The sequence below is a fragment of the Hemicordylus capensis genome, chromosome 1 (genome assembly GCF_027244095.1).
Source record: "Hemicordylus capensis ecotype Gifberg chromosome 1, rHemCap1.1.pri, whole genome shotgun sequence".
In the NCBI taxonomy this organism is placed as follows: Eukaryota; Metazoa; Chordata; class Lepidosauria; order Squamata; family Cordylidae; genus Hemicordylus; species Hemicordylus capensis.
Window position 1 is genome coordinate 219,084,769 of NC_069657.1, and position 25,768 is coordinate 219,110,536.

The 25,768-nt window shown below is 43.8% G+C and overlaps 1 protein-coding gene across 1 annotated transcript in view; it reads left to right on the plus strand.

Annotated features, from left to right (window-relative positions):
- The first annotated feature begins 564 nt into the window (after window positions 1-564).
- The window catches only part of SPATS2L (spermatogenesis associated serine rich 2 like), a 189,627-nt gene continuing 164,423 nt past the window's right edge, over window positions 565-25,768 (plus strand). Inside the window, exon 1 of the mRNA XM_053278995.1 lies at window positions 565-688. The gene's annotated coding sequence lies outside the window, so the exon portion shown is untranslated. The remainder of the gene's footprint in view (window positions 689-25,768) is intronic.

Here is a 25,768-nt window from a genome sequence, read left to right on the forward strand (position 1 = left end):
GACATGCTTTCCGGAACATATACTGCTCAAAGTCTATGTTTTTGCAGGGCTTATAATACTTGGTGAGTGTTAGCTTTTCCTTTTCATAATCATCACTTGAATGATCAAAAACACAGTTTGAAAATGTAGTGAACTTCACTGCCTGCAGAATGTAACAGCATTGCCTGCTTGGTGGTGGAGTCATTTTACTTTATTACAAGAAACAGATTTTCCAGTCTTTCAAGCCTGTGGTCCCATCTCGGTCCCAATATGTGTTTTCATAGAATGTTTCCACACAAGGTTCATGTTTTAATTGATACAGGCACAACTATAAATGCAATGGCCAATGTGACTATGATGCACTTACTCAGAAACCGCTGCTGGTGCACTCTACCATGAATGTAGAGTGGGAGTTATGAACAACAAATTCATGAAAAGCAGGAAGCATAGTGATGTTAACAAAGGCAGAAGCTCCTTAAACTGGAAGAGGAACCAGTCCCTGCTGGAAAAGTATGCTGTGCCACTGAATCAAAGAATCACTCAAAACAGCTGCCACTCCACTCCTTCAGGCAGAGCTAAGAGATTATACGGTAGATGAGATGGCTGCTGCACTCAAAAGCGGGCTACTACAAAAGTCTTGTGTTACATATATGCTATCTCTATAAAGAAAAATTCAGAATTCCAAGTGAGGGAGAGACAAAGATACCTGGTTAGTAGAATGGTGTGTCTCTGTTTCTGTCCCTTGCCTTTCTTTTGTCCTTTCTGTGTTTTGTAGGCTTTTCCCTCTCTCTGTTGCTGTCTGTTATTGAGAAGGGAATTTTGTTAGTTGGTTGGTTTATGGAGGGGCTCTTAGCCACTCTTGTCACCAGTGTAGAATCCAGAGGAGAGAGTTGAGGTATGCAAGAACATGACAGTGGAGTTGAATCAGAAATATTAATGGTTTAATGAGATAGATATTATTTACAGAGAGGCAAGTGCAGTCTGCCTTCAGTGCTCTTGCTGCTGGCTGTTTGTTAGCCCTGCTTCTCCTATTGGTCTGGAATAAAAGTAAGTAAAGCATCATTCAGAAGACAGCCTGGATCAATGAATTGATTAACCAAAAACACCACAATGGTCTGTCCTGTTGTTGTGATAAAAGCTTTCCTGAAGGAAGGTTTCCGAACTGCTGGGAGACACAAGAAAAAAACCCAAAGAGTGCAAAGAAGCTGCATGATAACAAGATGGAAAGTTGGAAACTGTCTTCTTGGTTCTCTGCAGAATAGTTTTCTAGATTGAAATGGATGTGGCAGGGTGTTGTAACACAGCCAATACAGCATTTCCCCACATATTATACACATATTGTATGTGCATAATATACACATATTAGATAACATTCACAAATGGTTTGGGTGATCTGCATGTATTTGGAACTCAAGCATTTTTTAAAACTAGAGTTTGGATGAGCTTTGTGATTGCAGTTCAATACTCTATACATGGGTCCCATTATTTTATGTGAAAGAATTATCCGGGGCGGGGGGGGTGCCTTCACAAACAATACCCCTGGTTTTCATTGGAGATAATATTACTAATCTGTTGCTACATTGAGAACTTATGCTAATATGTATTATTAAGTATGTATACAGTACTAAGAATTAGCATTTACATAGCTAGGTGCGTACGCTATCACAAGATAACCTATGTGAAGCAACAGGCTTCAAGTAAGTTATCTTATGGAAATCCACAGAACCATCCCATAAGGTAAGTGAGTATTACTATCCCCATATTGAAGATGGAAGGTTGAGGCTAGCCCAAGGCCACCTAGAGAGTTCATAAAAGACTGAGATTTGAACCAGGGAGGCACTTCCTGATTTCTATGTCATTCTCCTTATCACTACACTACACCAGCTACTGGACACTTCCAAGAGAGAACACAGGCCCTGCCCAAAGCATTACATTTTTAATTTTTAATTTAGTTAGGTGAGGTTACATCTCTGCTGATTTTGCTGCTGGAAGTTTATGCATGAGCAAGGGTACTGATACCAGCAGCATAGATTCACTACACATCAATGAGGCGGGTCTCACGATCAGTGAGACCCGCCTTGAGAGGGTTAGTAGGGAGAGCGAGCTTAGCCCGCTCTCCCCACACACAAGCAGGCTGCAGCCTTGGGTGGCTGGATTGGCCACCCACACGACTGCCGGGTCCATCACGGAGCTGGCGGGGATTGGGGGCTGCACAGCCCCTGGAAGTTCCGGCATGCTCTGCGCAAGTGCGCAGAGCATGCTGGAGAGACCCCCGAGCCGGGAGGCTGCTTTTTAGCCTCCCGGTTGGGAGTGTCCTCATGAGTTGCCACGGCGTGGAGCTGCGCCATGGCAACACATGATTGTGGAGCCCAGGAGTGAGCAGAGCGCTCACTCCGCTAACCTGGGCTTAGGGGAGGGTCTCACAAGCGGGTTACCTGCTTTGCGGCAACCGGGCTCGCCTTTGAGCCCGGTGCTTCTCACGGTCCGCTAAAATCGGGCTAGGCTCGACATATTGTTCTGCTCCACTGACTCAAGGGGATTTAGCAGCAATCCTAACCTGACCAGCAGGCTAACTCACGGACAGGATTTCTTTGTGATTTCAGAATGTGTTTTCTGAAAGGTGGGCTAAGGGTATTCACACTGCCGATGCAGCAAGTGGGTAAGCGGCGGAACGCTACACAAAACTTACTTTCCTCCCAATCAAGCATCCCATGTTGGAGGGAAGTGCGAAGCATGCTCCCACGCAATCTGCACTGCTGCATGCAGTGTGGAGCTCTGGAGGCCAGGATGTGACACCTTGGCCTCCACAGATCCTACAATGCACTGTGTAATGAGCACAGTGCATTAGCAGGTACCCCTGTGAAATGGGCGCTCTAGGCACCCGTCTCTGTGTGTGCTCGGGCTGTAAGCAACCCAAGCACACACACTCCCGGCAGCTGGGTTAAGGGTGTACTCGCACCCTTAACCCTGGATAAAAGCCGGGCTTAAAAGTAAAGTTAGGCTGGTCGGGAGCATTGGGATCCATGTGGCTCCTAGTGCTTCACACACACAGCTTAAACCAGGCTATGCTGTGCATGAGAACAGCCTTGAGGTACAATAAGCCCAAATCTGTCTATGTTCCTGGTATCCCAGCCCCCCACCCCGGCCCAGCAATAAAACCTAACCAATCATGCCTTCTTTGCCCAGAGACTCCAAAGTGGAAGTACAGGGCATTTTTCCACCATTCACTGTGTAGTTCATTTGCATTTGATTTGTCCATATGGAGCTCATTTGCATGCCATTGACATTTGAAGGGGAAAGTGTGGGGAAAGATTCATTAAGGAAGTATGCCAGATGCAGAGCAGATCCCTGCCTGTTGTCATGGGGGAATGAAGTCAACTTGGCCTGGAAGAGGCTGCAGAATTCAGTTTGGCATGATAAAGTTATTGTATTCATTCTAACATATCCGATCATTACTCTTTGCCAGAACTACAGAACACAAGGCCCACAAGCTAAATTGTTTGCAACCCCCTGGGGGGAACTGCAGATATTCCTTGTTTGTGTCTCTTTCCCTCCCGGGTCCATCAAAAGAGGGAATGGGAGAATGCCTGCATCACTGTATTTGCATTAATCCCTTCCTCCCTGGATTAAGAGTTGGTTTTTCTAGTCTGTTGCAGCCATGCTGCATAACCAACCTGTGCCCGAGACATCCTCAGAATGCAAATTGCTGGGAGAGTGATAGTCTTGTGTGCTGCTGCTTCTGCTGCTGCTGCTGAAGTCATCAGTACCAACAAGAAGGGTGGGTGAAGAATATGGAAGAAGCTTGAAGCGGGGGTGGGGTGGGGGAGTGAACACAGATGGGGATACAGAGGGATTTAATTTATGTGATGCCTAGAAAAAGGAGGTAATAGGGTGAAGAGGTGTGGGAGAGGAGGAAAAGAAGGGGTAAATGAAATATAGTGATGAAGAGAGAAAAAGAAAGAGAAGAGCAAGTGTTATTGGGTGGGGTCAGAAAGAGAAGAGAGACGAGGAGGCAGAAAGAGGGGATTTCAGAGATAACACATTATAGGAGGTGGAAAGAGAACACGTATGATGCAGAAAGGGCTACAGAGTGGAGAAAGAAAGAAAGAAAGAAAGAAAGAAAGAAAGAAAGAAAGAAAGAAAGAAAGAAAGAAAGAAAGAAAGAGGCACAATGGGAAATGGGGATACAAAGCGAACTATGGGGTGTAGGGAACAGAAAAAGTGTTGAGGTGCAGAAAGGTATAGTGTGATGCAGAGAGCTGAGAGAAGAAAGAGGTAGCAACTGGGAAATGGAGCTGAAGAAAGGTCTTTGGGTGGCAAAGCAGGGAATAAAAGAAGTTGATTGAGATGCAAATGCAGAGAGAGAGAGAGAGAGAGAGAGAGAGAGAGTAGAGTAGAGTATGTGGTATGGATGGAACAGAGTTCCATCCTTGTTGGTCTCCCAATGGAGCACTGACCAAACCCAGGCCAGCTTAGCTTCTGCAAGGTTCTGCATCATTTGTATTCAGGTTGTACCCATTTCTACCCATGGCCAGACCTCTCTCTGGGTCCAGGATATGGGTGAAGACTTGTGATTCATTGGTGAATTCTTCTCACTGTGTGGATACTTTCTGCTGACTGCTGCTCCTGTGACAACAATTTTAATAGTTCCAAGTTCCATAATGGAGGATAATACAGTTTATCCGTATAGCAAAGCCCACCATTGATTCACATATTCCGTTCCCCCATATGATCCCATGATCACAGACAGTTGAGAGGGCTCACATAGGAAAAAGAGAGGCTGGTTCACATGTATGAACCAGACCTGACTGTGATTTTCTCCCTGGTTATTGAATGAATAAACACCTACACAGAATATCTCATTGCAGGTGCTGTGGTGGAGACAGAAGATAGAACTCATACTGGATCCTCCTACAATAGTGAGGATGTGTGCAGCATTCATTTAGAGTTGGACTCATGATATTTCTGGAGACAATTTCCAGTTTTGTTGTAACAGCAGACTAGCAGCTCAAAATATGTAACTAGATTTTTTAGATTCCCTCCTCTTCTCCTTCTCATACTTACTCCACATTATTCCCTCTTTTAGTTTAACATCAAACACATTCTTAATGTAATGCATGGGATATGTTTTCCCTGGCTTTTGCTACTCATTGCTATTGACCTTGGCCAAGGATATATATTATCTCTCTCTTTCACTCCAGACATTCTTGCCTTTTATATGGACCTGTCCTAAGACGTTGCTTTTGGCAGGTGTGAAATGGCTCTGCTCCTCTCTCACACCAGACAGAACACACAAGCCCCCAGAACTTGCTCTTACTGTACATTTATCAGGAACAAACAGTTCTGGGGATTGAACATCCTGCATGCTAAGCAGCATGTAGGGGTGATGATAAATGATAAATGATAAATTTGTGTGGATATTTTCTCTTGCCAGTACTATTACTTTTACTACTGCTACTTGGATATTAATGGCATTTGCTTGGAATTTTATGTAAAACTCACTCCAAAAATTAAACTTTTTGCAAGGAGGGGTGAATAATCCAGGAGGCATTAATATATAGTACTGCAATATTATATTAACACATTACGTACATAATACATACACAGTATGTTTTGAATCATAGTAGCATTTTTTAAAATTGATGAGTCTTAAGAAATATTTTTGCAACCTGAAAAAATCATTGCTGCAGGTCATCTCATTTGCTCACAGGATTGGGCAGTCATCTCTTTGTCTCTGGGCTGTTTCCATTTGCCACCACAACATTTTCTTCCCAGGACCCTTTTGGAAAGATTCCATGGGAGAAAAACATGTGGAGAGTATTATATTGCAATTGTAAAATTTGTGTGGATATTTTCTGTTGCTGGTACTATTACTTTTACTACTGCTACTTGGATATTAATAGCATTTGCTTGGAATTTTACATAAAACTCACTCCAAAAATTAAACTTTTTGTGGGGAGGGGGGAATATCTAGGAAGCATTAATATGTAGTACTGCAATATTATATTAATACATACATAGTACATACATAGTACATACATAGTACACATTACGTACAGGAAATCCCTGTGGAAAGATGCTGACTCAGAAAGTGTCTAATAGTGTAATAGGTCATTTCTTGAAAATTCAGATGAATTTTTCAACAGCAGTGTAGTTGTTTCCCACATGCATTCCCACATGCACTCCCACTCCAAATCTGTGAAATCTTTTTTCCAGTTAGGAGGCTCTGGGAAGTTTTTGAAAAAATAATCATAAGACTAATTTAAGACAACAAGGAATTATAATTCCATTGGTGGCACATAGGCAGCTGCCTTATACTGAGTCAGACCATTGGTCCATCTAGCTCAGTAGTGTCTACCCAGACTGGCAGTAACTTCTCCAAGGTTGTAGGCAGGAGTCTCTCTCAGCCCTATCTTGGAGATGCCAGGGAGGGAACTGGAACCATCTCATCCCAGAACAGTCCCACCCCCGAGGGGAATATCTTACAGTGCTCACACATGTAGTCTCCCATTCAAATGCAAACCAGGGTGTACCCTACTTAGCAAAAGGAACAAATCATGCTTGCTACCTCAAGACCAGCTCTCCTTCCAATATATGAAGCAGTGTGTAGTGGATAGGGTATATTCAGCTGAACCCAAATCTTTCCTGGCTATGTTTACTCATAAACTCACTGGATTGCCTTGAGCAAATCACTCTAACTCTGCCAAACCCAAGTCAAAGGACTGTTGTATAGATAAAATGCACTGCTCTGAGCTCCTTGGAGGAAGGTTGGGATTATCAGTGTGATATGTATATGCATGTGCTGGTTTTCTCCATAACACTCACTCCCTGGTTATTTAGTTTATGTCCAATCTGCAGAGCTGTTACACATAGGGTAAGATGACTTACCCTTATTTGGCAGGTTTGCCTAGAGATAAGAACCTCACGGATATTAAATGCTACAGTAAAACCAATGGCCATTCCAAACAAATTGCAGGCACACCAAATGTACTGCTGTCTGCTTTAGGGGTCAGCTCTGTCAAGAAGGCTAACTCAAGTCAAATCAACAAATAAATACTGTTTTCAATGTGAGGTCACAGAACTCATTTTCACACAGTCACGGTCATATGTTCTAAGTGGCTACATACTATGAAAATATAATTGCACTGGGGGAAAATAAAATAGTGTATTCAGAGAATGACCTTCTAGGACTTGTATTCTGGTATTCAAAATCTTCGAGCAGCAGGGTGATGACAATCTCTCACATGTCCATATTCTGCAGGAACACAAGCAGTGTGCATCTCCACAGGCAGGCTGGCTCTCATTCTCTTCCAGCTGGATTGCTGGAAATGGTTGTGTAGACATATAGATTACCAGCGACATAACCCATTCGTTCACAGTGGTTGTTCTACTGTGGCTCATGTGCTGTTGTAGAGACCATAACATTACTATAATTTCCAGTCATGTGACTAGGAGCATCTAAAAACTGAAATAGTTAATGGAGACTGTTGCGTGTGTTTTCTCTCTTCTTGGCAGGCCAGATATACTTAAACATAGAGTGTTATGATAGTGGCTGAAGCTCTCTTTAGAAACATAATATTTATTTTTGCTGGGTGTGCACCTGTAGTAGAGTTGTCTTCAGTTATCCTCTCTAATAAAACGCTTGGTGTCCGTCTGTGGACGGACACCAAGCGTGCGTTCGTGCCTGGCCTGTTCTGGGCATGCGCGAAGCGCATGCCCAGAACAGAGCAAGGCAGCCGTGAACGCCGGCACCCGGCGGCCATGTTGGGCGGCCAGAAGCGGCCGCCCTGAAGAAGCCGGGTAAGCGGCGGTGGGGGACACTGGCCGAGGTGCGGCGGAGCCATGGCCGAGGCTTGGCCACGCCACCACATACCCGGCTTCTTCGGGGCGGCCGCTTCTGGCTGCCCAACATGGCCGCTGGACGAGGCGGCAGGGGAAGCTCAATGCGGCGGTGGGCCCGGGCACCGGTGGGCCCGGGGGGAGCCGTGGGCGGCGGTAGGTGGCGGGCCCGGCTGGAGCCGCGGGCGGTGGTGGGTGGCGGGCCCAGCTGCAGCCGCGGGCGGCGGTGGGTGACGGGAGGGGGAATGGCGGCGGGAGTCCGGAGCGCACAGCTCCACTAGCACCCGTTATCCAACGGGCTTACAAACACTAGTTGGCAATAAAGTTGCTGGAGTAGGTATAACTGTGTTCGTATTTTCCCATGGTAGTGGAATAGATGAGATACCTTGATTGGTTTTGAGAGGTTGGTCCTGCAGTAAAACTAGTATGGCATATCAACAAGGGATGACATTCTGACTAATGAAGCATTGGTGCAACGGGAGATGCACCTGTGGAGTATCAGTGCTTCTGAACAGTTGCAGGCTATTGTTGCATTAGTGTAGGGATGTGCCCAAAGCACGGTTCAAAGCATGAAGCACAAGATAACTTAGGTGATACCTATTGCTTCACATAAGTAATCTTGTGATAACTTACACACCTAGCTATGTAAACGCTAATTATTAGTACTGTATACATACTTAATTACATACTTCAAGCACATTTTGGAAGTGGTGCGGTGGAGCTTTAAAAAAGAGGAGAGCAGGTCCTTACCTGCTCTCCACTGCCCCTTGTAGCTTCCTGCTGGAGCAGCACTCGGCCCAAATACCCCCGCGCAGCACCAGCACACACATGGCATCTGTGCATACGCAGACCAGGGGAGGCAGAAAACTTTTGTTTTCTTTCCTAAAGAAGAGAGCAAGCAAGCAAATAAATAAATAAATAAACAAGACAACACAGGGTGGGGGAGGACAAGATAAGCTTGTTAGGGCTGGTCTTTTCTAGGGTTTTATTTCTGGCTGACTAGAGGTTTGTTTTTGATAGGGCAGTTTGTTTGGGTGGGGGATTAGCTGCAGGTGGGTCACACAACTTTTGGTAGGGGCCACATTCCTGAGGTAGCTCAGTATAAAAGCAGCTTGAGAAGACAAGGCTCAGCCCAGGTGAACTTTGCGAACAGGACTTGGCAAACATCTATTGAAGGGTGTTTGCTTGGAATTTAGTGGGAAGTGAATGGGGAGGCAGAGAAGCGGTCCTATTTATCACAAAAGAGACACTCAGAATGAGGGAAAGGTGAGTACTATGCCACTTTTGTAATTTCTTACAAGCTCTAAACATTCTAAATAGCCAGTAAAATGGGTTATGAAGGTAGAATGCCAGCAGGGGATGGGGTACTTCCCAGTGTATTGCTCCGAGTGTTCATTTATGACTATCTGCCTGAGAGGCAGAAGTCCTGGGTGTGTGCTCAGTGCAAAGAGCTTCTGGCTCTCAGGGAACTAGTCTGTTTCCTTGAAGCAAGGTGGCTGATCTGGAGAAGCTCAGGGAGGCAGAGAGGTATGCGGGTGAGACCCTCAGGGATGTGATAGAGGCATCTCACTCCCAGGCTGGCAGCTCCTCTGCTGCCTTGGTGAACAAAGGTCTCAGGGAAGGAAGACATCAGTCTGAGGAAGAAGGGAATGCTGGCTTAGAAGGGACCCTTTCATTGGCTGATGCACCCATATCCTCTAGCACAGAGGATACTCCTCTGTGGGTTGGGGGTCTCCTAGTAGTAGGTGATTCGGTCATTAGGGGCATATAGAGATGGGTTTGTGATCTGCGTGTAGACTGTACTGTGACTTGCCTGCCTGGTGCGAAGCTTGCGAACGTTACACAGCATCTATATAGGTTGTTAGGCAGTGCTGGGGAGGAGTCAGCTGTTGTGATGCATGTCAGCACCAATGATGTAGGGAAATGCAGTTGGGAGGTCCTGGAAGCCAATTCTAGGATGCTAGATAGCATATTCAGGACCACAAGGGTAGCGTTCTTTGAAGTGCTACCTGTTCCACGCGCAGGGCCAGAGACAAGCAGAGCTAAGGCATATCAATGTGTGGATGAGATGGTGGTGCTGGAAGGAGAGGTTTTGATTTGTTATACACTGGGACACATCTTGGGGCAAGCAAAGCCTGTACAAAAGGGACATGCTTCACTTGAACCAAGATGGAACCAAACAGTTGGTGCTTAAAATTAAAAAGGCCGCAGAGCAGTTTTAAAAATGACACCCTAGGGGATTGCTGACAGGAACTGGGTGGTATCTGGTTCTGCAAAAAAATCCCCTAAGATGCAAAAGTGCAAACATTTCAGATAAACCAGAAGGGGACAGAGCAGAACCAGGAGTAGAGCAGTTGGAAACACATGGCAGCTGGTCAAAAAGAACAAATTACAGTAAGGGAGATAGCACACGCTTAAAATAGGTAAAAGAATCAGCACAGAGGTGTTTATATACCAATGCCAGAAACCTCTGAGTCAAGATGGGTAAGCTGGAGTGCTGGGATGCTAATGAAAACATAGATATAGTGGGCATAACAGAAACCTGGTGGAATGGCGGGAACCAGTGGGACACTGTTATTCCTGGATACAAACTCTATGGAAAAGACTGGGAGGGGAGGACTGGTCATGGAGTCCTCCACAGAATCATTATGGGTGGCAATATGAGGACTGAAAGGAAATGTGTTACTAGGGACATGCTATTGCCTTCCGGATCAAAATGCTAAGAGTGACCTGGAGTTGGAGAAGGAAATCAGAGAGGCATCAAAGACAGACAGGGCAGTAATAATGGGTGATTTCAACTATCCATGCATAGATTGGGTAAATTCACATTCAGGTAATGACAGAGAGTCCAGATTTCTAGATGTGCTAAATGACTGTGCCTTAGAACAGTTAGTTGCAGAACCAACCAGAGAGATGGCAACTTTGGATTTAATCCTGTGTGGTGCCCAGGACCTGATGTGAGATGTCAGAGTTGCAGAACTATTGGGTAGCAGTGACCATAGTGTGATCCAATTCAGCATATATGCGAGTGGAGAATTGTCAAGGAAGTCCAACACAGATGTGTTGGATGTGTTGGACTTCAGATGTGTTGGACTTCAGATGTATTGGACTTCAGAAGAGGAAACAGATGTGTTGGACTTCAGAACTCAACAGATGTGTTGGACTTCAGAAGAGGAAACTTCTCAAAAATGAGGGGACTAGTAAAAAGGAAGCTAAAGGGTCAAATCACTCCAGAAAGCATGGAAGCTATTCAAAACCACAACAATAGAAACTCAGTTGGAATGTATACCAAGAAGGAGGAAAGGTACCACCAAGTTCAGAAAGACACTCACGTGGCTAACAAGTAGACTCATAAAAGGGAAGAAGACTCCCTTCAGAAAATGGAAGTCCTGCCCAAGTGAGGAGAACAGAAAGGAACATAAACCCTGGCAAAAGAAACACAAGGAGACAATAAGGGATGCAAAAAGAGAGTTTGGGGAGCATATAGCTAGAATTGTCAAGGAGAATAACAAAAACTTCTTTAAATATATCAGAAGCAGAAAACCTGCCAGGGATGTGGTTGGACCCTTAGATGATTAGGGCATGAAAGGGATTATTAAGCAGGATAAGGAGATTGCAGAGAAGCTGAATGAGTTCTTTGTCTTCACAGCGGAGGATATTGACTATTTATCCACTTCAGAACTGAGCTTCTCAGGCTTGGAGGCTGAAGAACTGGGACAATTTGAGGAGGCAAGAAAGGATATTCTAAACTGTCTTGAAAAACTAAAAAATTAACAAATCGCCAGGGCCAGATGGCATCCACCCAAGAGTTCTGAATGAACTAAAAGGTGAAATTGCTGATCTCATAACAAAAATATGAAATTTGTCCCTAAAATCAGGCTCTGTACAAGAGGACTGGAAAGTAGCTAACGTAATTCTGATTTTCAAAAAGGGATCCAGGGGGCATCCAGGAAATTGCAGTCTGGTTAGTTTAACTTCTGTGCCAGGTAAACTGTTAAGGCATGATTAATTGATTAAGTGCCTTCAAGTCAGTGTTGACTCTTAGCGACCACATAGATAGATTCTCTCCAGAATGATCTGTCTTCAACTTGGCCTTTAAGGTCTCTCCATGGTGCATTCATTGCTGTCATAATCGAGTCCATCCACCTTGCTGCTAGTCGTCCTCTTCTTCTCTTTCCTTCAACCTTTCCCAGCATTATGAACTTCTCAAGGGAGCTGGATTTTCACATAATGTGTCCATAGTAGGATAGTTTGAGCCTGGTCATTTGTGCCTCGAGTGAAAATTCTGGATTGATTTGTTCTACGATCCATTTGTTTGTTTTCCTGGCTGTCCATGGTATCCTCAAAAGTCTTCTCCAGCACCAAAGTTCAAAAGCGTCAATGGTTTTTCTATCTTGCTTCTTCAAAGTCCAGCTTTCACATCCATAGAGTGTCACGAGGAAAACCATTGTCCAAACGATTCTAATCTTTGTAGATATGAACATGTCACAGCATCTAAATATCCTTTCCAAGGCCTTCATTGCAACCCTACCAAGTGCTAGTCTGCGGCGTATTTCTTGACAGCTGGATCCTTTACTGTTGACAGTCGAACCTAAAAGGCAGAAGCTATCCACTACTTCAATGTCTTCATTGTCAATTCTGAGGCTGGTTGCTGTACCCGTTGTCATTAGTTTAGTCTTCTTTACATTTAGTTGTAGTCCCATTTTTTCACTGTGCTCTTTGACTTTCATTACTAGAGCTTGCAGATCATCTGCATTCTCAACTATCAGAGTTGTGTCATCAACGTAGCACAGGTTGTTGATGTTTCTTCCTCCAGCTTTAAAACCACGCATATACTCTTCCAATCCAGCTTCTCTCAGTATATGTTCAGCATATAAATTGAATAAAGAAGGAGAAATAAGGCATACTTAAGGTCAAAATGGTTAAACATAGAGAACAGGACTTGCTGAAGGAGAACCAGCATGGCTTCTGCAAGGGCAAATCTCACCTCACTAACCTTTTGGAGTTCTTTGAGAGTGTGCAGCATGTGGAAAAAGCTGATCTGGTCAACATAGTATACTTGGACTTCCAAAAAGCTTTGGACAAAGTTCCCCACCAAAGACTCTTTCTTGAGTAAACTTAGCAGTCATAGGATAAGGGCACAGGTTCATGTGTGGATAGGTAACTGGTTGAAGGAGATGAAACAGAGGGTAGGAATAAAAGGACAGTTTTTACAATGGAGGGAATTGGGGTCCCCATGGATCAGCACTGGGACCAGTGCTCTTTAACTTGTTCATACATAATCTAGAAGTTGGAGTAAGCAGCAAAGTGGCTAAATTTGCAGATGACACTAAATTATTTAGGGTAGTGAAATCCAAAACAGATTGTGAGGAGCTCCAAAAGGATCTCTCCAAACTGGGTGAGTGGGTCACAAAATGGCAAATGCAGTGACTGACTGGGAGAGAGATATTGCAGTTGTGGTGGACAGCTCATTGAAAGTGTTGACTCAGTGCACGGCAGATGTGAAAAGGGCAAATTCCATTCTAGGAATCATTAGGAGGATTGCAATTACAAATACTAATATTATAATGCCATTATACAAATCTATGGTGCGGCCACATTTGGAATACTGTGTACAGTTCTGGTCACCGTATTTTTAAAAGGACATTGCAGAACTGGAAAAGGTGCAGAAGAGGGCAACCTGGAGTACCTTCCTTATGGGGAGATAGAAGTGTATAAAATTATGTATAGAGTAGAGAGAGTAGACAGAAAGAAATTTTTCTCCCTCTCTCACAGCACTAGAACCAGGGGTCATCCCATGAAACTAAAGACTGGGAAATTTAGGACCAATAAAAGGAAGCACTTTTTCACACAGCACATAATTAATCAGTGGAATTCTCTGCCACAGGATGTGGTGATGGCCACTAGCTTGGCTGGCTTTATAAGGGGCTTAGACAAATTCATGGAGGGCAGGTCTATCAATGGCTACTAGTCTGGTGTCTATGGGCCACGTCCAGCCTCAGAGGCACAATGCCTCTAAATACTTATTGCAGGGGAGCAAGAGCAGGAGAGAGAGCATGCCTTCACTTCTTGTTTATGGGTTTCTCAGGGGCATCTGATGGGCCACATTGTGAAACAGGATGGTGGACTTGATGGGCCTTGGTCCTGATCCAGCAGGGTTGTTCTTAAGTTATCCTCCCCTATTTCCATTCCTTCATTTGTATTCCCCTTAATTTGTATAATTTCTGAGATTGTTATGAGCGCTGCCACCCATTGAGATCATTTGGGGAAGTCTGTCTGCCCTCTATAGTTGCCACCATCTCATCTTGTGGCTACTCAGGGATGGGCCTTCTCCATTTCCACCCCAAGGTTTTGGAATGTGCTCCCTGCTGAAAATAAGAGCCTCCCCATCTCTGGCAGCTTTTAAAAAGGCTGTTAAGATGCATTTACTAATCTAAACTTTTAATTAGACATAGAATTCATCATTTCAAAATTGTTTTAATGTTTACAGTTTTAATTTTTGTTTTAATCTGTGTTGTTTTATTGTAAATTGCTCAGATGTGAGTTTTTTGAAGTATATAAATATGCTAAACAAATAAACAAACAAATAAATTACCCCTTACACTATGCTGCATCGTTCATTGACAGGACTGCAGCCACAAGATGAACAGTGGAAATGGCGACATGTTTATATGCAAGTCGAATTGGCTGGAGCCATCCCACACTGGAATAACTTCATTCATTTGCTCAAATGGTGTCACCAGGTTACATAGAAGACATGCTTCACTGTTGGCAACTGCTTTTTATTTTAGTTTTGGAAGGCAACATCAACCACCTTTAGCTTAATTCTTGCCTTGTCATAGCTGCATAAATCTCTCTCATTCAGATTTGCTCGAATCAGGCATTTGCTCGAATCAGGCTCAAATCAGGTCACAGAGACTGCTTTTCCTGCTGATTTGTGTAACAGCTGACAAATACTTGGACAGGAATCATTACTTCTACTTTTTTTCAGCTTGGTACTGTAGGCCGCTGTACTGCTCTGTTATTGTTTGTGCATCTCAATCCTATTCACATTTTCTCAGAAGTACATCACATTGAATTCAATTAGTCTTATGTCCAAGTAAGTGTGACTAGATTGCAATCTTACAGCTCAAGTCTATGCATATTTACTCAACAGTAAGCGCCACAGTATCCCATGCATCTCACTAAGGGTAGAGAGCAGCTGCTGTTCTCATGCCCCTGGGCTCCCTGAGATGTGGAAGGGGGATGTTCTCCTGCTCCCAGCATCTCCCTTCGCTGCACTGCTGTTCGTGTGGGCACAGGGCGCAGCGGATGGGAGGACAGTGGGCGTTCATCTGCTGTGGAAGGCAGGCAGCTCCTGCTTTCCCCCACAGCCAGCCCACCTTCCCCAGTAAGGTCATGTGCACTACGTCATATGGTGCGCCAGCTAATTTGGTTGGCATCTGTAGCAAGAAGTGTTAGGCCTGAGTACCTTTTTGCCATAGCTTCTATGCCAAGTTACCAGCAAGAGTGTCCTTAATCCAAGATGTATTGAACTTTTGGTGAACTGGTTAGGCCCTGGGGAAATGGACCAACAAGATGCAGCCCTGGAACCTTTATTGTTTTATTGTCTTGTTTCCCCCCTTGGTACAGCTGGTGCAGTAGTTGTTCATGGTTTTATTGCCCCTTGGAATGTATGACAGTTGTATTACTTGCATTCTCAAATGGTATTTTTCTTTATATCTGTGTCTAAACTATTACTGAGTAAAGGGAGAGGTGAGGAAAAATAGGGTAGGGGGAGAGGTATAAACAAAATGAAAAACAGCTCCTTGCATGGTAAAAGGAATCTATAGAATGTGTGTAATTTTGCCCTATATAATGTTGTGTCTTGTAGGTGCTACTCAGAGTTGTACAGTGAGTTCACTTGCTGTCCTCTTTCGCATGCTCAAGCATTCTAATAAAAAACCAGCCAGGTTGCAGCTTTGTGAATCGGAGTGCTAGCTTTAACAGTCACTCTCTTGTATGTGATTCCAGGTTTAATTTCTCAAGTTGGTCTAGTATTATGGTGTTGCTATGCTATATAGTTCAGAAGCTTGTTATCGGTGCTTCCTGTCTAAAATTGAAATGTGTGGAGAATTCACTTTGTAAAGATTGCTTATAGTGGTGTTGATAGCATTCAGGGCAGTTTGGGGACTGTTTATTTAGATGATACTGCTTTGGGTGATACTGTTTATTTAGTTGCATTTCATACTGGCTTTAGAGCAGGCTCTGGGGTGGAGACAGCCTTGGTCGGCCTGATCTCTACCAAGGAATGGACAGATCTCTACCAAGGAATGGACATTTCATACTGGCTTTAGAGCAGGCTCTGGGGTGGAGACAGCCTTGGTCGGCCTGATCTCTACCAAGGAATGGACAGAGGGAGTGTGTTGGTTCTTTTGGACCTTTCTGTGGCTTTTGATACTATTGATCATGGTATCCTTCTGGATCGTTTGAGGGATTTGGGAATAGGTGGTACTTAATTAGAGTGGCTCCATTTCTATCTCTTGGGCAGATTCTAGATGGTGTCACTAAGAGACAGTTACTCTCTGAAATGAGAGCTATTATGTGGTGTCTCTCAGGGCTCCATCCTATCTCCAATGCCTTTTAACATCTATATGAAACCGCTGGGTGAGATCAACAGGAGATTTGGAGCAGGAAGCAGGGTGTTATCAGTATGCTGATGACACCTAAATCTATTTATCCATGAATGGCATAACCCTCCTAAAAGCCTGCCTACAGGCAGTAATGGACTGGATGAGGGATAATAAATTGAAACTGAATCCAAACAAGACAGAAGTACTCATGATATGGGGTCATACTTTGAGGGACATGATAGATCTTTCTGTTTTGAATGGGGTTGCACTCCCGCCGAAGGAACAGGTACATAGCTTGACAGTGCTTCTGGACCCTGGCCTCACTCTGATTTCTCAGGTTGAGGCTATGGCCAGGAGCGTTATCAACTTTGGTTGATGTAACAGCTGTGTCCATTCCTTGAAGAGAATGATCTCAGAACTGTGGTGCACTCTCTGGTAACTTCTAGGCTTGACTACTGCGATGTGCTCTACATGGGGCTGACTTAGTATTAGTAGTTCAGAAACTTCACTTGGTCCAAAATGCAGCAGCTGGATTGGTCTCTGGGGTTTCTCAGAGAGATCACATTATGCCTGTTTTAAAACAATTGCAATGGCTGCCAATAGGTTTCTGGGCAAAATACAAAGTGCTGGTAATTATTTTTAAATCCATAAATGGCGTAGGACTGGTTACCTAGGAGAGCAGCTCCTTCTGCATGATCCCCTCTGCACATTAAGGTCACCGAGTGAGGTCCATCTCCAGATGCTGCCAGCTCATCAGGCAGCAACTCGGGAGCGGGTCTTCTCTGTAGTCATTCCTGGGCTGTGGAATACACTCCCTATAGATATACATGGCCTAACATCTTTGTTAGCCTTTATAAGCATCCTTAAGACACAGTTTTTTTAGCCTGGATTTAATAATCTTTGAATGTTTTTTAAATTCAACCTCATTGTTGTTTTAATAGTTTGCTTTATTGCATTTTTATTGTATTTATGGTTGTGAACTGCCTAGAGCCTTTGGAGCAGGCAGTATATTAAATAAATAAACAAACAAACAAATAAGACGCTTTGCACTGCCCGTGGCCTCCTGGAAACAGTGACCACCGTTTCATGCATTTGGACGTACACAAATTCCAGCTTCTGCCCCATTTAACTGTGATTTCACATTATGTGCAGATGCAGCCACTATGAAGGTTTCCATGTGCTATTGGAGTTTATGAATGGTTGTAAATGAGGAAATTCCTTTTGTGGACAGTAGGTGGTGGATATAGGGCCATTTTGGACTTGCTGCACCATTATCTCTCCAGAAGTAGTAGTAATAGTGGTAGTCATCATTGGTTACAGGAGGGAGAAGACCACCAGAGCAGCAGAGGAAGAATGCAGAGCGCTTAATCACTAGAAGACTGAGAGGGAAAGCTGAACATTGAGCTGCTCTCAAGACCCCTTTAAAGAGGCGACTTGAATTGGTCTGGCCCAGGGGCATAGCAAGATTGGAGTGGACCCAGAGACAAGATTTTAAAATGCCCCTCCCCCACTCACTGAAGCTCAGCTCATGAAGTAAAGAAATCTTAAATGAGGCTGAATAGTGGTAACAAAAAGCAGAGTAAAATCTATCTATCTATCTATCTATCTATCTATCTATCTATCTATCTATCTATCTATCTATCCTATGTGCCACAATAGAATATCATTCTAAATTATTTTTTTAAAGGTTTTGTACATTGTGGACGATGCAAGTCATTTAATGGTACTAGAGAAAGACATGCTGTTCTGGTAGCTCCAGGTCTTAGAACTCACATCAGTTTTGGAGGATGAATACAACTGAAGGAAGCCTGGGCAGGTGTGCGGCTGGGGGAGTCAGTCATGTGACTTGCCTCTGGGGGCCCCCCCAAGGCAGTGGACCCCCAGACAACTGTCTCCCCTTGCCCTCTTATAGTTACACCCCTGCTGAGAGCTAAAGCATTAACTGGCCAGTGAAGACCAGGAACTGACCAGAATGAAGGCTTCCATCAGACCCGTTAAGCTGACATTAGGTAGCAACTGAATCATAGTGGCCATGACAACTATGGGCCTAATCCCAAGTGGTCTGCGGACCGACGCATATTGCAGGTCACACGCTTGATTTGGTCTTTCACTCTGATCAGGGTGATGTTCCATGGGAGGAGGCTGGGATTTCACTTGTCTTGAGAAGACGTCTCAAGAGGAAAGCTCAGTGGGAGACACGCAGGCGCAGGAGATCACAAGAGAGGAAGCAGAAGTGCTGACTCAGGGAAGCCTGATTGGCTGCTGGTTCTCATGAGCCATATATCAAGCAGTCTGTGATTTCTACCAATGCTGCAACTTTCGCTGACCGCGAACAGTATTCTATTTTGAATTCTTAACTTTTTGAGTTCCAGTTTGCCCTTGTTCTGTTCTTTCCTGCTCTGAGCTCTTGTTCCGTTAATTCTTTGCACTGGTATCCTTTGTTCTTTTTAATTCCTTGCTCTGTTGTTTTCTTTTCAGTTATTACTCAGTTATTGTTAGAGCGGGGTACCTAGTTCAGTTCAGGGGGACTTGATTCATTTACTATTTGCTTTGTGAGCCTTTTTGTTTCCCTCCGTGCAGCTTCGCTGCTACTTTCTGTTAAGTCACAGGGGGAGTGCTGAAAGGGGTTATAAATCCTGTTGGGTTAGCCGAGCTAACAGATTTACAACAGTAACTGATGACTCCAAATTCTGGTTCAGGGGAGGGGGAGCAGATACTAATCCCCTCACAACCCTGAACAACTCCGCTGGACGTGAACTCACAGAGGCAATATGGGCAGAAAAGAACTGCCTCTTTGCCGCACGTATTGTCTGAGCATAAATCTTTAGATGTGCTCTGTGTCTCAGTCTGTTGGATTCGAGTCTAGTCTTTCTCCTCTTGCGCTCCAGTCGCCTACCTTGCCGCTTCAGCCCCCGTAGATCTTCTGTATACCAAGGGGCCAATTTTTGAAGTGAGTCAGAGGGGACGCTTGGAATAGCAATAGCAATAGCAATAGCAATAGCACTTACATTTATATACCGCTCTATAGCTGGAAGCTCTCTAAGCGGTTTACAATGATTTAGCATATTGCCCCCCAACATTCTGGGTACTCATTTTACCGACCTCGGAAGGATGGAAGGCTGAGTCAACCTTGAGCCCCTGGTCAGGATTGAACTTGTAACCTTCTGGTTACAGGGCGGCAGTTTTACCACTGCGCCACCAGGGGCTCTTGGAAGCAATCGTATCTACTGCCCTGGTGAGCAAGTTGTTCCAATTCTCAACCAGGGCATCAACAGGATCACCGGCAAAGCCAACAGTGAATCCCTCCAAGGCTTCTTGGAATTTTACTGGCCGCTATGAACTCCTGAGCTACCCTGGACAGATTGGTCCCAAAATGAACATTGAAGTCCCCCAGCACCAAGCGTCTGGGAGACTCCAATTATGTGGAGGCTATGGGGGTGGAAATGGGAAGGGAGGGAGTAGAATGTTCCGCTTGTGAAACAGCCTTAAATGCAGCCAGCTCGGTTGCCAGAACTTAAGGGGTATACTCATGGGTCAAATGGGCCGTAAGCCAGAATTTAGCTTTTACAAAGCCAAATCTGGCCACTCAGGTTATGAGGGGCGGTGGTGGAGAAGAGTAGGCTGTAATCCTATTTGCATGGTGATGCAAATGGCCTTTGCATATGTGCCAAGGTCACTCTAATGCCCTCTGTGCTTCCACAGAGGACCAAACCGGGCCCCTGCCAGGCCGGGCTGATGAGGAGATGACACTGGCTGGGCATAGGGGAGCTGCCGCTCCCACCAAGGAGTAGCTGTGCCACTGCCACCATGTGTAAGGAAATCGCCTGCTTGTCCCCTGCCCACTCTTTTTCAGCACCCCGCCCCCAATATTTGTAAAGGGGAATCCTTACTGGATTCCCCTTTACAAGCATCTGAACCAGTCAAACTGGGCCTGGTTTGGCTCAAACGTGGACCAGCCCCACTTTTTGGAGGGCCGGTCCAGTTCAAGCTCAAACCAGTCAAATCAGGTCAGTTTGACTCAAACCCAGTTCAAGCTCAACCTGGTTTGCACACTCCTATCTTGAATTGGGGTGGATGACATAATCACAAACTACGCTGTTGAGGTGCCTCTATGTGTCCCTACAACTGTACCAAATTTGGTTCAAATCAGAACATTTCGGTTCACACAGAAAGCTGGGTGATTTCACAAGCTTACTTTCTTTAAGGAAAGTACGTAGGCTAAAAATAGGGAAATTCCACTAAGGCTGCAATCTTATGTAGACTTACTTGAGAATAAGTCCCACTGATGCCCTGTGGGCTTTACTTCTGTTAGGCTACAATCGTAAGCACACTTACTTGGAAGTAGGATGGTCTCTTTGTGTTCAATGGGACAGACCGTGAACATGCACAGGATTGATCTGCAAATTCTCCTGCCGCAATATTGTGATGCAAAAAGGCACAACTAGTAAAAAAAATACTCTTCTGGGTAATCCTAAGTGGTCCAGGAGCCTTCATGCATTATCATGTGGATTTCAGTCATAGCCCTTTTTCTGTTTTGACTACCACTAAATCTATGTCATTTGGTAGGAACACAAAGTAAGACTTGCATATTCATTTTGAATACTGTTTTGCCCATCTCTGACAGATTACAATTAAGAGACCCTTTCATTTGAATTTTTAAAGGTGCTCATTTGCTTTCATTATGTCACCCAACATACTTTATCTACATATCCTATTATACTTCATAGCTTTCAGACTTAATATTTTAGATTCATCAGTGCAACCTAATCAAGTTCCATGCTGTCACAAGTAACATAATTCAAGAAGTTATCACTTCATTCAGCATCTAAACATGCAAATAAAAAGATCCAACACTGTACGAAAAAAATGGGGGTGATGGTAACCCAGAGGGCATGAGATGATAATAATGATCAACATGGAATCACTGAATAAACTAAATGGTTTAATTTACTCTGGCTTTTGTAGAGATGCAAGAATACTTTTGACACAAGGTTGGTGTAATATCAGCAACTATATGGGAGAGTCATGTAATACGACAAAACTTTGGAAGCAAAGTTCATAGGACCCAGATTGTTCCCCGTGCCCGCAAGCTCTACCATTCATTGCATTTTCACGGATCATTAGAGTAAGAGTGAGTAACTTTATCACGATTGTAGATCAGACAGTACAACAACAACAGAAAAGAGGGGAAAGAAGAGAGAAAAAAGAAAAGAAAAAATATTACACGAGACTACAACGTATACTACAAACAATGTAGCAAAACCTAGCCACATTGAAGGTAATCGCTTTACAAAAATTGGATAGCAAAAACTCTAAGTGAAATACATCAGAGTGCCCTGGAAACTTCCCCAGGAGAGGAGAAATTAGTTTTAAATGAGCATTACTGTAAAATTTACAATATAAAATAACATGAGGGGTAGTTTCTACAGCACCCATTCCACGGGGCAAATCCTTAAGTTAAACGGAATTCCTTTGTATCTACCATCCCTAACAGCCGTCGGAAGGGTGTTTAGGCGGGCAAGAATAAATGGGCACCTAAATTTAGGGATAAGAATATTATCTAAATATGCTGCCGGTTTGGAATTAAAAAGTTGTTTCCCCAGATAGATACCACTCCTTAGACGGGCTGTATCCGCTTGTAATTCTGTATCAGCAATACGCTGCTTAATAACCAAGGTCTTCCACTTATGGTTAAAGTCATCAATCATTACCAGGGAAGCCAGACCTACATTGGCAAAAACCAGTTTTAACCAAAACTTTATAATACAGGTCCAGTAACCCGATTCAACCCTAGCGAGACCAACTTCTCGTCTGGTGAGAGAATTGGGAATGCAGGGGGGAACTTGAAGAATAGCTCTAATAAATTTAGACTGTACAGCTTCCAGTGGGCCAAAATTACTGGGGGGCCCCAATTGGGCACCATAAAAAATAAGGGATACACTTTAGCAACAAATAACTTAATTGCCGCTGGGATGAATGAGGCCCCTCTCGTAAAATGAAATGATTTTATTTTGTTTGTAGAAATTTGAGCATTTTGTATGGTCAAATTTAAGTGGGCATTTTGTAAGCCAGAAGACTGGAAGACAATTCCGAGATATTTAAACGAGTTGACCTGTTCGATTTTGTGCCCCTGCATAACCCAATTGTGATATCTTGGATGTTTGGCAAACACTAAGATTTTCGTTTTGTGGTAATTGACCTCAATGGATTCCTCTCTACAAAAATCATATAATATACCAAGGGCACGTTTTAATCTTATGGGGGTCTGAGTCATGATGGCCATATCATCTGCGTATAGAAGAATGGGAACATGTCTATTGGCCAATTTTGGAGGGTGGACAGCAGGAGTCGAAAGACGGGAAACTACAGAATTGATATAAATGTTAAATAAGATAGGTGCCAATATGCAGCCCTGTCTTACTCCTCTAAAGGTTGAAATTTTTGAGGATAAATGACCTCTTGGGGTATATCGAACCTTTAGACAAGAATTCTTGTGTAGATTAATAATTAATAGCAGAAGGCGGGTGTCATCCATTTCATCCAAAGTCTTTCCCTAGAAATGTAGTCAAAAGCTGACTTTAAATCAATAAAGGCTACATAGAGAGCAGAGCCAGGGTTTTGCATGTATTTGGCTGCTAAAAATTGGAGGGTAAAGGCATGCTCTATGGTGGACCGGCCCGGTCTAAAGCCAGCCTGTTCAGAAGCTAAAACATTGTTAGATTCCATCCACTCAGTCAGTTTACCTAATAGATGTTTGGTGTATAGTTTGCTGATTATATTTAAGAGGCTTATGGGTCGATAATTAGCAGGATCGTCATGTTTCCCTTTTTTATAAATGGGGATTAAGATAGCTACTCCCCACGGATCATTAGATGTAAGTGCTCTTCTCAATAGCAACCCTATCTATTTCAAATATAACATAACTAGCAGTCTTTAAAAATAGATATTTGACTCTTTGGGGTGGGTTGCTTTCCATCAAATATGTATGTAGTCTGCTCTGTTTCAGTGGAATAGAGCAGATTATAAAACAAAACACAAAAAAACTTTTAGCAGTTTATTAAAAAAATTAAAGATTATTAAAAACTTCAGGAAACATGAACAAAACACATAATGAGGCGCTTCACATGAGTGATGTGAAGCACCTCGCGGTGGTTTGCAGGGAGTGTGGCCATTGCCTGCTATCCCTGCAGACGATCAAACATGTAGCCCTGGGCGGCCGGATCGGCCACCCATACGATTCCCCACTCTGTCCCAAAGCAGGTGGTGGCTGCGGGGATCGCAGGGCATTCTGGGAGGGACTCTTGGAACTGGGAGGCTGCTTGTAGCCTCCTGGCCAGGGGTCTACTTATATATCACTACGTGGTGGCACACGAGCAAATAAACAAGGTTTATGAAGCACTCGCTCCATTAACCTCATTTAAGGGGAGGGGGATTTAGGCGAGCTAGCCACCTTGTATCCACTGGGCTCGCCTGCGAGCCCGGTGGTCCCAACAAGCAGCAGAAAGTGGGCTAGGCTCCCTTAGACCGCTTTCTGGCAATTGTCAGAATAGCCTCAGCGTCTTGGAGGGACTGCAGTTGTTAAATATCTTCTCAAACTTGCCAAATGAATTCTCAAAAACATTTAAAAGAGCCTTTATTTTCAATTAATGATATCAAGATTGGAGACTGTATTTCTGTCTTGAACTTTTTCTTTACACCCTCATTCACCATTAGCTTTAGGTTTCTCTGCCTATGCAAATTGATCTATTTACCTGCCTATTCAGAAGCTGAAGTGCTAATTACTTGTGTAATTATGCTACTTGTCAAAGCATGCAAGTTGATTAGCTTGTATAGAAATAATTACTGATTAGCCAGGAGGAGGGTTAAATGACTGGTGAAAGTGAAGTGAAGGTTCTGAAGTCCGTGCCTTTTAAATAGTGTGCAAAAGATCAGCTTTACACTTTATTTGTTAAAGACTTTTGAACCTGACTGTTAGTTGTCCCTTTAACAGCAGTTTGTTCTGCAGCAATGGTGCAGCGGGGAAGTAGCTTGCCTAGGGAGCAAGAGGTTGCTGATTCAAATCCCCGCTAGTATGTTCCTAGAAACACCTATATTGGGCAGCAGCGATATAGGAAGATGCTGAAAGGCATCATCTCTGACTGCACAGGAGATGGCAATGGTAAACCCCTCTTGTATTCTACCAAAGACAACCACAGGGCTCTGTGGTTGCCAGGAGTCAACACCGACTCAGTGGCACAACTTTACTTTAATCACGTTTATCTCTATGCCACTAGAAGTGTCATCTGCTAAATTCTACATATCAAGCTGCTGTTAAAGGCCTAGGAGCATCCAGATGACAACCCTCCTTTATATGGCAATCATATTTGGGGACACATTAGTTTCTTGGTATTTCCTTGCTAACTGGACACCTTTCAAAGTGGTGATTAATTCTACTTAACAGTGAGAGAGCAACTGTCCCTATTCAGTTCCAGTATAGTGTCCTTCTAGTGGGTGTTGCTGATGTCTGCCTTGTATTTCTTTTTAGACTGTGAGGCCTGTAGGGACAGAGAACCACCTTCTTCTTGTTTCTCTATGTAAACTGCTTTGAGAATCTGAGATTGTAAAGTGACATATAAATAGTAACAATAATAACAATAGGATAACAACACAAAGTGTGACTAGTAAACATTCCAGGCACTTGTATATGGGTGCTGAAGGATACAGATCTATTATTCACACGCACTGAAGCTCTTCTCACAATCGGTGAGAAGAGCTTTGGGGCTAACTGTGGGGAAGGAGGGTTAACCTTCCCTTCCCCGCAGATGATCCTCCATTGGTCTCTGGACAGGCGGATTGCCCACCCAGATGAGCAGCTGCTTCCTTGCGGTGCTCCCGCCCCTCACTCGGACACTCCAGGGGTCGGCTGCAGGGAAGTTTTGTTTTGTTGTGTTTTATGTGTTTATATTGGCTGCTTTTTAATGGTGGGTTGTGAGCCACTCAGAGAACAATTTATTATGGGGCAGCTAGCAAATAAATATTTTATTATATTAATTATTATGATGATGCTATTTACACACAGTCTACCAGATGTTATTGACTGGATTTGGTACTTTAATTATCAAGTCCTTTCCAAGGGTCTAGGATAACTATACAAGAATTAAAGAAGATATCGTTGTAGCATTTGTGCTGTCCCAGGTAGTGTGGCCTTCTGTAGTTGATGTGTTGTAATTGTTTTGATGCCCAGCATGCCGAGATGGTGTTCAAGTTCTTTTGGTACTGCACCAAGGGCACCAACAACTATTGGCACCACTATTGTTTTCTTTTTCCAGAGTCACTCAGTTTCATTCTGAAGGTCCTTG